The 10,926-nt window shown below is 36.8% G+C and overlaps 1 pseudogene; it reads right to left on the bottom strand.

Moving 5' to 3' along the window:
• Positions 1-7,584: 7,584 nt before the first annotated feature.
• Positions 7,585-8,413, bottom strand: LOC141507656 (olfactory receptor 52E2-like; annotated as a pseudogene).
• Positions 8,414-10,926: the final 2,513 nt, after the last annotated feature.

Here is a 10,926-nt window from a genome sequence, read left to right as displayed (position 1 = left end):
GGAGGCTGCAGCCGGGAATAACTCGCAACCCCCCCCCCCCCGCGCCCCGAGAAAGACTCTGGAAGGAAGGGGATCTCGGAGCCGGACAAGCAGCAGAGCCTTGTTGGAGCCGGACCCGGCGGTGGGCCTGGAGGACAGAGACTTGAGGAAGTGGCCTTGGAGGGCTCTAACCCGGGGTCTTCTGAGGGACTCTCCTCCCCGCTGTCTCCCCGCCTCTCAAACCCCAGCCCGTCCAGGGACCGGGCGAGGGGTCGGCTCCAAGGCTGCACACGATAAGAGGCCCAGTGTCCACGTTCGGCTCCCCAGGCACCCCGATTTTCTCGGGGATCCGGGACCCAGAGACATCCTGGGCAGACACCATCAAGACGGCGGCAGCCCCACTTTCAGGATCGTCCCAGGGTCCCGTGAGGATGGAAAGGAGACCTCCCCCGCATCCTCCGGACCACCACCGACAGTGTGGCACTTTGCTCCCACGGATCCCTACGGCCTGGATTGCCTATCGACAGCAAGCCTGGCACCACGGCCATCTGACCACTGGACCGATATTAGCCAGGTGCAAGGCTTTGGTTCTTTTCTTTCCTTAGAAATAAAGTTCTTTAAGTAGAAATGAATCGAGGTGGCTGTCACTGTTATCCTCAGAGTAGACAGAGCTCAGAGCAGGGGCATCAGAGGGTGGTGGGGTCAGGGCAGGCGGGGCTGTGGGGTGGGGTGGAAGTGGGTTAGGGCCAACGGGGAGGGGCAATCGTCAAGACTGGAACTGCCTCCTAGGTGCTGGTTGGCACCAGATGTGGGGGAGAAGGGTCAGGACCCGGAGGTAGCATCTGCCTGGTGTATGGTCCAAGGTCTGAACTCTCCCGAATTCCTTGGGCCTGCACCCCAAAGAGTCAAGGGTTTCTCCACTTCTGGACCCCGAGGCTCAGACCTCATCTTCATGGTTTCGATGGCCCTGGTCGGTGAGGTACTTGACTCCCATGAATCCTCATTCTTTGAATTAGACTCTGATGCACAACCACAGCCTGGAATACCCATCAAACCTTGCTCTCACCAAGCCCAGCATTGGGGTCACTTGACCACCTGATATTAGTCAGTTGCAAACTTTGGTTCTTTCTACCTAACTGATAATTTTCTTTCTTTCGAAATACATTTCTTTAAGTAGAAATGAATAGAGGTGGCAGGTTATCCTCAGAGTTGACTGAACTGTGGCACCAGAGTTTAGTGGGGTGGAGACAGGCAGACAAGGGGTGTAGTGGAAGGAGACTAGGGCCACTGCATGGAGAGGGAATCCCCTAGGCTGCAGCCTACCAGGTATTTGCACCAGATTCCAGGGAGAAAGGTAGAGCGGGTATCTGCTGGTGAATGGTGCAACGGCTGAGCTTTTCACAATTAATTAGACCTGCATACCATAGTTATGGTTTTCTTTCCTGAACTATCTCTGGATGCTGGACCTGTTGTCTCCAGAAGTTACTTTTAGGTCAGGTGAGGACAGAGAAGAGAATAGCGAACTCTTTTGAGCAAATTGGGGATTGAGATGGAAGGTAGATGTGGAGGAATGGTGAGGATCTGGTTTCCAGGTCCTGTGGCTAGTGAAGAATGAACTTTGCTCCAGAGGAGAGTACTGGGGGCCTCCTCTCTGGAGGCCATCCTCACATCTGGTCTCTATATATTCCCTCCTTCAGAAGCTTTACTCATTCTGAGAGTCTGAAAATGAGACCATGTGAGCTGAAGTGGGCTCAACTCAGTCTAACCCAGTAGAGTCTAGGGTTGAGCTTCCTTCCTTCCTTCCTTCCTTCCTCTCTCTCTCTCTCTCTCTCTCTCTCTCTCTCTCTCTCTCTCTCTCTCTCTCTCTCTCTCTCTCTCTCCCCTTAATAATTTTTTAAGAAGTATTGTGTAGAAGAGGCACTTATTTTTCCCCCACAATGTACATAGTTTTCCAGTGTGGTCTAAACTGTTTTAGTTGAGAGAGGGCAAGTGTGGCAGGTTGATGTTGAAAGCTTCTAAGGTTATAGTGAGGCTTTCAATAGATTTGGAACTGCCTCCCAGTTAAATTTAATATTAGTTATCTTTTATGGAACTAGTTGATCTCAAAGGAGTGAAGGAAATGAAGATTATCAGTGTTCCTCATTGCTACCTCTGGTAAACTGGTCCTCTGGCTAATATCCAATAATAAATTTCCTTTCAACACATGAGCTTTTTGTATTTTTTCCTTTTCTATTGTCAATATTATGTGAAACCACAGGATATAATATTAAAGATTGATTTACTCTTCTCTTTTAATTACTGATAGATCAAATATAACACTATTATGTCCCTACCAAATCTTCTTTGACAAGTTGCTGCTACCTCTTCATGGTGACCATTTTTTCAGTATTATCCAGAGGAGTTGTGTTGATATGCAGACATTGCCTCATGGGTCCAATTCCTTCATCTCTAGTCTTCAAGTTTAGTTCAATTCATTTCTGATCTCTTCTTTTTTTATAGGCCAAATCAAACCTGTCACTCAGGTTTACAAAGAATCAGAAATTCCAAATGCAATATTCTATAACTATCCTCAAAGAAAACCCAGATAGGGATATTTATATTAACAAGGTTCAGCATGATGACAATAAGGATGCTCACACTTTCCTTAGGGAAATAACTTCAATGCTTCATTCTTTAACTGTATTAGCTTGAACAGTCTACTTCTGTTTCTCCCTCTTCCACAATCTTCATTCAGTTTAATTCAATAAAAAGAAGTTTGGTGTAGTAGATCATAGTAGATAGGGAATTGACTCATAGTCACTTGCCTTATTTTATACTTTTGAGCTGAATGACTCTGAAAAAAATTGACTTCTCAGTGACTCAGTTTCTTATCTATAAAATGAATGGGCTGAACTAGAAGGATTCTAATATCTCTTCCTACTGTTAAACTCTGATTCTAGAAATCATAGCTCTTATTCTCCATTAATGGAAAAAAATAAAACTGATTCTTTATATTACATGACTATTGTGAGCAAAGAAACCTAAATTTTTTCACTATATTGAATGAATTAATCTCCTATATTTAACTTTTCTACTTGCATATATTTTATTTTTCCAATAAGATTATGAGCTTTCCAAATAAATCCAGACTTCTTTTGAAACCTTAATGGCAACAATCTGTTGTTGGGAACAAAGGTGTAAACATTTTTTATTGACTTTGGAAAAAAATAAAGTTATCTTTACACCTTTTTGTCCAACAACAGGACCTTGTTTCTCAGTTTGATGATTAATACATATTGAATAATCAAAACAGGTACCTCAGATTATTTTACTTGACAAGTCTTCTTGTCGGTTGATCTTTTCTGAGTTAAGTCAGAGAACACACTTTTTTAAAATTCATACAGTATTTTGATTTATAATTCGTGGTCAACTTTTTTGTTTATATTATGGGATCCAGTGGATTCTCCTTTAAACCATCCCATGGAGCTCTTAGAGAGGAGGAACAAAAAGGTTGGAAGTTTTCCTGGATTAATCTCATGGTATGACCTTAAGGTTCTTCATGAATTTATTTTTGACTGGGCTTTCCAGATATATATATATATATATATATATATATATATATATATATATATATATATATATAGATATATATATATATATAGATATATATATATATATATCTTAGACATACTTTTGAAGCCCAAGTCTAACAGTTCTATGCTCCCATTCTCATTACTTCTCTTCCTAAAGACCTTCATGCTGATCTCCATCTTAATATTGTATTCTTATGAATGTAACTGGGCAAATCACAATTTTCCTTCAGTTTTCTCATCAATAAAATTAGTGGGTTAAAATAAATGATCTCTGCATCAAAATCTAAATCTAAGACATATGTTTCTCTTTGATATTTCCAACCAAGCTAGCACCATGCAGATTCTATGCTCTTTCTCTTACCAAGGTCTTGTATCCTTTCCCATGCATAAACTGGTTACTTTTTAGGGACATGCAAAGAACAATGACTTGCCTCAACCTAGAATCAATGTGAGTACCTAGGCATTATGTTTTTTGACCTTCCAAGGGACAGAAGGGGACCAGAGAATCATGGCTTCATGGTCTCCAGAGAGATTAAGTCCATAGAAGAGTTAAGTACAATTTTTTTTAAATAAACTATTAAGTAATTTTTAAAGATACAGAGAAATAATTATCGAATTTTGTTAGTGCTTTTCCTTAATCACATCTTTCTTTTCTTAATTCTATATTGTGAACTCATGACAAATTTATGGTTACTGTTCCAGCATGATGATTCTCTAGTGAAAGGTAGAAAGTAAAAATGCATAATAAATCACAGAAAGGTTCTACAGCTTTTGCCCCCACAGGCAGTGTGATGCTTGCAAAAGTACCCTAGATTTGAAATCATCCATCTCACCTAAGTCTTAACTTCAATTTTTCTACTTATTAGTTGCATAACTCTAGTCAAGTCAAAGTCCCTCAAATTCTATTTCTTAAACATAAAATAAGTATTGATTATCAGTGAAGAAAGTAATTGATCAATCTTTAAGGGATAGAGACAAGGTCCAGATCTATGACAGCATTAGTAGATGAAACTCTGAAGAAAAAAAAAATCTCTATAAAAACTCTCTAGCACATTCACTGCAGATTAAAGAATGAGAGTCTTCTAGGGAACAAAGGGTTAATAGAGCTGCCCAGACAAACTCAGGATGTTTAGAGGCATGTCTTGAACTCAGATTTTTCTGACTTTGGGATCAACTTCCTGTCTGCCATCCTGATTAAACTCTCTAAATTTTAAAATATTCTAGAAATGGGATTATTATCATTTTCAGGAAATGAGTTGATTAGATTTTATTCCTTTTCTAGTAACATAGAGTAATTATTATCATGTGTAAATAGATACACTGTTTTGTTCTTTGATACAACTCAACTGCACCATGAGTTAGATCTTAGTTTCTCTTTTGTCTCTGATCTATGGTATGAACTTCAATTAATTCCTTCCCCTAACTGAGTCTCATTTTATTTCTTTCCAATAAAGGCATTGGGCAACATAATCTCAGGAGGATATTTCAGAATTTACATTCTATAATTTTGCTGAGTGATAATGTTCCTCAGGCAAAGAACAGAAATCAGTGCCATTGTCTGACTTTAGAATCAAGTGTTATGACCCTTCTTCCACTCTTAGGTCATTGTTCCCCTGTTACAAATAATTGCTCTAAGTCTTCCTGTTAACTACCTTTCAGAGATCCATAGATTATAGCTGAAAAAACCTTACAGATCATCTATCTAGACTAACACCTCATTTTACAAATAAGGAAATTAAGACTTAAAGAGGCTAGGTGACTCAAGGTACTTTCTTAAGAAACACGAGTAATAAAAAAAATAAACAAGATTGGAACCCTAGTGCTGTAACTTCAAATCTGGTAGTCTTTGTACAAAATCATATCTATCTATTTTTGGTTTATTACTATTTCTCTATGTGCATTTTTGTATACTACTTGCTGACCCCCCCCACAATTGTATGTCACTATTACTATATACTATGTTAACAAGGGATTCTAAGATAATAAAAAAGTGGGTTTTTTTCCATAATGTTTATATTCAAGGTGGTATTAGGAGAGATGATCCTTGGAGACAAGAAGGATGAAGTCTAAAGTGTAATCATTTCTTAAGTGTGGTCAAAAATCTGTTTCTGGGAAGAGCAGACATGTTCAATAATAATCTCTGGGCATTATCTTATTTGGAAATAATGCTTGATTTGTCCCTATTCATTGAATAAAGTCTCAATCTTTGCATGCTCCAGAGGGGAATTTCAGGTTCACAGACACTGTCCATCAATATTTCTGACTAAGTTATTTGCTCCCCATCTATCAGCTTATTTATGCTTTCCTAGGCTCAAAGCAGGAATCATCACATACATACATATAATATTGAGCACAGAGTATTGAAATCTAAATAATTTTTTTTATTAACTCTCTGTTCCTCTCTAAGAAACCCATTCAGTATCAGTGAGAGAATAAATGTGAACAATAATGTTAGGTAAGGAGAAGATTTAAATATCAACAATTATTGATAATTGAAGACTAACAGAAAAGATATCAATATAGTGCCCAAAAGAGGAACAAAAGTAAAAGAGAAAGAGGATGAGAGAACTCTCAGGGTCAAAGAAAGACAGTATGAATCCTTATCTACTTTCTCTTTGCAATCTCTTCCCATATTCATAGCATAAAGAGATGAAGATCAAATCTATATTCATTCAGTGGGCAATATCTACACATATTATGGCTTATGAAAATATTAGAATGATACCACACCATATGAAATAATAAATATTTAGAATATAGTGAAACATGAGAAGACTTTATTCATCCCAGTCACCTATGGGATAGAGAGAGAACACAATACTGCATTGAACTAAAAAATATATTTTTATCAAACCTCATTTAACTCTTTTCCCTACTTAGTTAACCATAAAGGATCTATCTTTAGAGGGCAGTCAAGGAAAGCAGTATGGAAGGAATGAAGGGGAAAAGGAGTATAAAGAGAGGAGAGAAGAAAAAGGGGAGGAAATGAGGAAAAGAGAAAGGAAAGAATAAGAAGGGAAGGAGTAAAGGGGAAAAGATGAGAAAAGGAAAGAATGGAGGAAGGGAAGAAAGAAGGAAGAAAGGAAAAAATAAGAAAGAAAGAAAGGATTTATGCAAAGCTTAGTATGTGCCAGGTATAGTGCTAAGTTTTTATTCTATTCTTATTCTCTCCAAATTTCTTATGTATTTATTTATATTTGCACTTATTGTCTCCCCTTATAAAAATTGCCTTCTTGCCAGTAAGGATTGCTTTAGTATCTTTTTGTATCTCCAGTGCCTAGAATGTAATAAATACTTTAAAAAAAAACCCATTGATTTATTGGTTTACAGCAGCTTACATTTCTATAATACATTGAGTTTTAAACGACATCTTCCTCACAATAACCCAGAAAGGTAGATGGTAAAGGTGTCATCATTTTACAGATGATGAAAATGAGAAAGAATTAAATTAAATGTTGAGTCCAGGTTCACATAGTCAGTAAATATTGAAAGTGAGAACCTGAATCTAGGTATTTTGAGTCCTAAACTAAAGTTCTAATCACTTAACTGTTGTCTCAAAGAATGAGGAAAAAAAAGATGTACAAAAATATTCATCTTGTTTATATACTTATGATTGCTCTATTCATAAATAGTATATCTTAATTTCTAAGTTACATTATGTCTTGTAACTTTTTCATCTTCTAGAAAATCATTTAATATACTAAGAATGAAATTCTGCTTATTATATTATTGTTAATGAGGAATGAATATGAAAAAAAATGGGACCAAGTAGAAGCTGTATCCCAAGTCTGAGCCCCAAAATTCAGGTACTAAACACAAAGAAGTTACAATTGTCATGTTTCAACAGAGAAGCTTATGTCCATGACCTAGGAGAACCTAAAGATGAAAATCCATATGAGATCATCAGAAGAGCCTGGAATATATTCCAAACAAGTATCTTCATTCAAGACCCAACAAAATCTTTGGAACCACATAAAGACTCAATCAGGATATCCCATTCTGAGTTTTGCTTTTGTGAGAATATCTTTGGCACCTATTCCCAGATTTGCTTGGTCCTGACATCATAGATAACTGTGTTGATCATTGGTGGAATCACAACATACAGATTGGCAGAGAGGATGTGGATGTTACAGGAAACATTCTGGTCAAAGAGATGGGTCATGAAGGAGGAGAGGGCTGGGGTACAGAAGGCCAAGATGACCCGCACATGTGAGCCAAGGGTACTTAGAACTTTGGGGCTAGCATCCAGGTAGGGAAGATGAAAGACAGCTTTCAGGATCTGAACATAAGAGAGAGCAATGGCTATGATGTCAAATATGAAGAGAGAAATGGCACCCAGACCATAGATAATGCTGACCTTGATGCTTGTACAAGCCAGGCTGGCCAGACCCATGTGCTCACAGTAGGTACAGGGAAGAAAGGCAGACACGGGATCAGGAACACAAAGGGAATCACTGAAAGGAAAGACCTCAGCAGACTTCCAAGGCCAATTGCTGTCACTACTCTTTTCTGTGAGAATGATACTATAACGAAGTGGGTTGGGCCATGGCCAGGAGTACAGCTGATTCCATGACAATAAAATTATGAATGAAGAATGTCTTTTTAGGCAAGTCCCCAAAATCATCTCTCTCAAGTTGAAGATGCTCAGCATTTTAGGGATAGTGGCCATTGAAAAGCCCAGATCAGTAGTGGCCAGCATGCAGATGAAGACACCTCTGAGTTAGGATCACAAATAGTATGGTGATATTCCTCACCAGTGCAATCAAATATACTATGCAGAAAGGGAAATCAATCCAGATGTGCATAGATTCTAAACCTGGGATGCCTAGCAGCAAAAAGGAAAAAGGATGAAACTTTACCATTGGGTTTGGGCATCTGCCCTATAGATGCGTATGTTAATGTTTATCACAGAGTGTAACCTGCTCTGTGGGAGTCCAGTAGGATACTGATTCACTTGGAGGTCCTGCAGAGACACAAATAGATTACAGTATCTTTTTTTCTTTTTCATTTGATAAATAGTTTAGTCTATTAATCGGAGAGTTGTATTGGTAAGCTGACATGCACAGAATTATGTGCTGAAAAAATGTGCAGAAAAGAAGTAGATTAAAGGAAAGTAAATATAAAGGTAAAATTCCCATAACATATGGAAATATATCATGAATCAAACCATTAAGATCAGACATAGCATCTAACAAATTATGGTTATTGGTTTTGTTTGTTTATTGGATTTTAAAATACTGATTGTTTAAGAAAAATAAACAATCCTACGTAACCTGCTCATCTCTATTAACAGCTTTATCATCCCCTGAATAAATTCAATTTTATCCAATCACATCTAAATTGAGTGCTTACTATAATGTACCTTCTAACATGAGAATAGAAATAAATGAATTGATAGATAGACAAATAAATGAATGAATGAATTAGTGAATGCAGTGTAAAACCTTCTATCAGTGAATTTATTAGCTAAATGTGAATGAACTAAAATATAAATAGTTATAAAAATCACTATAATATAAATGCTTTTAATAGGTCCATGTGAAGTGCTGTAAAAATTCTGCAGTTTCAGCTGGGGGAAAATCAAGAAAAGATTTGAGTAGGTTAAATATGGGTTGAGTCTTGAAGGAAGGGGCATATAAAATGCAAATTGAATTGGGAAGTTCACTCCAGAAATAAAATGAACAAAGGAAAGGAGGGCAAAAAGACAAAATGAGAAAGAAGAATGAAGAACAGTTCAATTGTCCTATAATAGAGTATGTTAAGTAGTGTGATTTTAGAAAGCTTAACCCCCATCTGGTTATTCTCCTCAAGATTATTCATATCATTTTCATTCCATAATACTTATATTTCTCTTCTTCAACAGGAGAAGCAAAGAATGTCATGCAAATTCCATTTTTTATACTCTGTTACAATGGACAAATTAATTACTATAATGCCCCTCAATATCTTCTTCTTTAAAAAGTATAAAAAATAAAAATGTACTTTGTGCTTCCGAGTGTTTTTGCAGTTATAATAATCGACTGTTTACAAATTCAGGAAACAATTTCAAAATCAAATTATTATCAAAATATTCCCATTACTTTTTTTAAAATTCCATATAATCAAAAATAAACAATAAATCTAATTTTATTTATATCATTTATTGATTTCCTAGATTTAAATTCAAATGCTTGAAATGTAATATTTTACTCTCTCATACTGGTAATAATTGACTGATATTAATGAGAATGATAAAAATCTAAGCTATTGAGAGTTTCAAATTAGATAATATATAGATAAAAAAGAATGATAACAAGGAGACTGGTTAAAAAGAAGCAATCAGGTTGGTAATGTAATTGGTTTAGAATGGTCGAGGAAAAAGACAAGTCACTTCTTCAAAAGAAATCAAATTGAAAGAATGATGGTGAGATCAAGAGGACAAGTGATCCCTTTCTTCTTTTCCCAGACTAGATCATATATAAATGGGTAATTCTACTGACTTCTGGATGGAAGGTTTTAGGAAGGTGCATGTTTGGGACAATGACACATCAGAAGCAGTTAATGGTGCTTGTTTATCCTAAAGAAGAGAGGCCTCTTCTGCCCTGCAGAAGAAAGATTACTCATCTTTGTCATGGATTAATTAAGTGGCCAGTAACTATTTAATAACACCTTCCTATTTTTCAAGTATTATATAGAATGTTAAAAAGAAAGGTAAAAACAAACAAAAGTCCTTAACTACCCTGATCTTATTTGCTACAGATAAGTAAATAGATCTGTAGAAAGTAAACACTTGGTGATTGGAAACATACTAATGACTTTATGAATTGAGAAAATTCCTATGAATGAGGTAGCACTTGAGCTGAACTTTGAAGGTGATGAGAGCTACAAGCTAAAAGGGTTTGAAGGGAGATGATTCCAGGTATGAGGCACAGATGTGAGGGATAGATGTCATGCATAGGTTTTAGTGAGCAGATCAGTGCGCCTGTAATTTTGAGCATATGGGAAGAAGTAAGATGTGATCAGCCACGCTTGAGTCATATTGTGCTGTATATAAACATCAATTATAAGAGTTATGCTTCATTCTAAAGTCAAAAGGGAATCACTGAAGTTTCCTGAGCAGATTGATGATTTAGAAATGATAAATTAACTGATGGTTTTGTTGCAGAAGAAGGAGATATTTGAAATAGTTCAGATGAGATTAGATAAAAGTTTGTACTAGGATGATTGTACTGTGCATAGAGAGATGCTCAATGTTTTGAATATAGAATTTAAAAAAAATTGCATGTAAATGACTATGGCAGGGGTAATAAGAGAGAGAAGAACCTTAGCTAATTCCTAGTTTTCCACACTGAGTAAGTGAACGAATGATGATACCTTTAAGAGAAATACAAAAGTT

This window comes from Macrotis lagotis, chromosome 1 (assembly GCF_037893015.1).
Source record: "Macrotis lagotis isolate mMagLag1 chromosome 1, bilby.v1.9.chrom.fasta, whole genome shotgun sequence".
NCBI lineage: Eukaryota > Metazoa > Chordata > Mammalia > Peramelemorphia > Peramelidae > Macrotis > Macrotis lagotis.
Note: the sequence above shows the minus strand (reverse complement) of the source record. Positions and strands in the feature narration are given on the sequence as shown.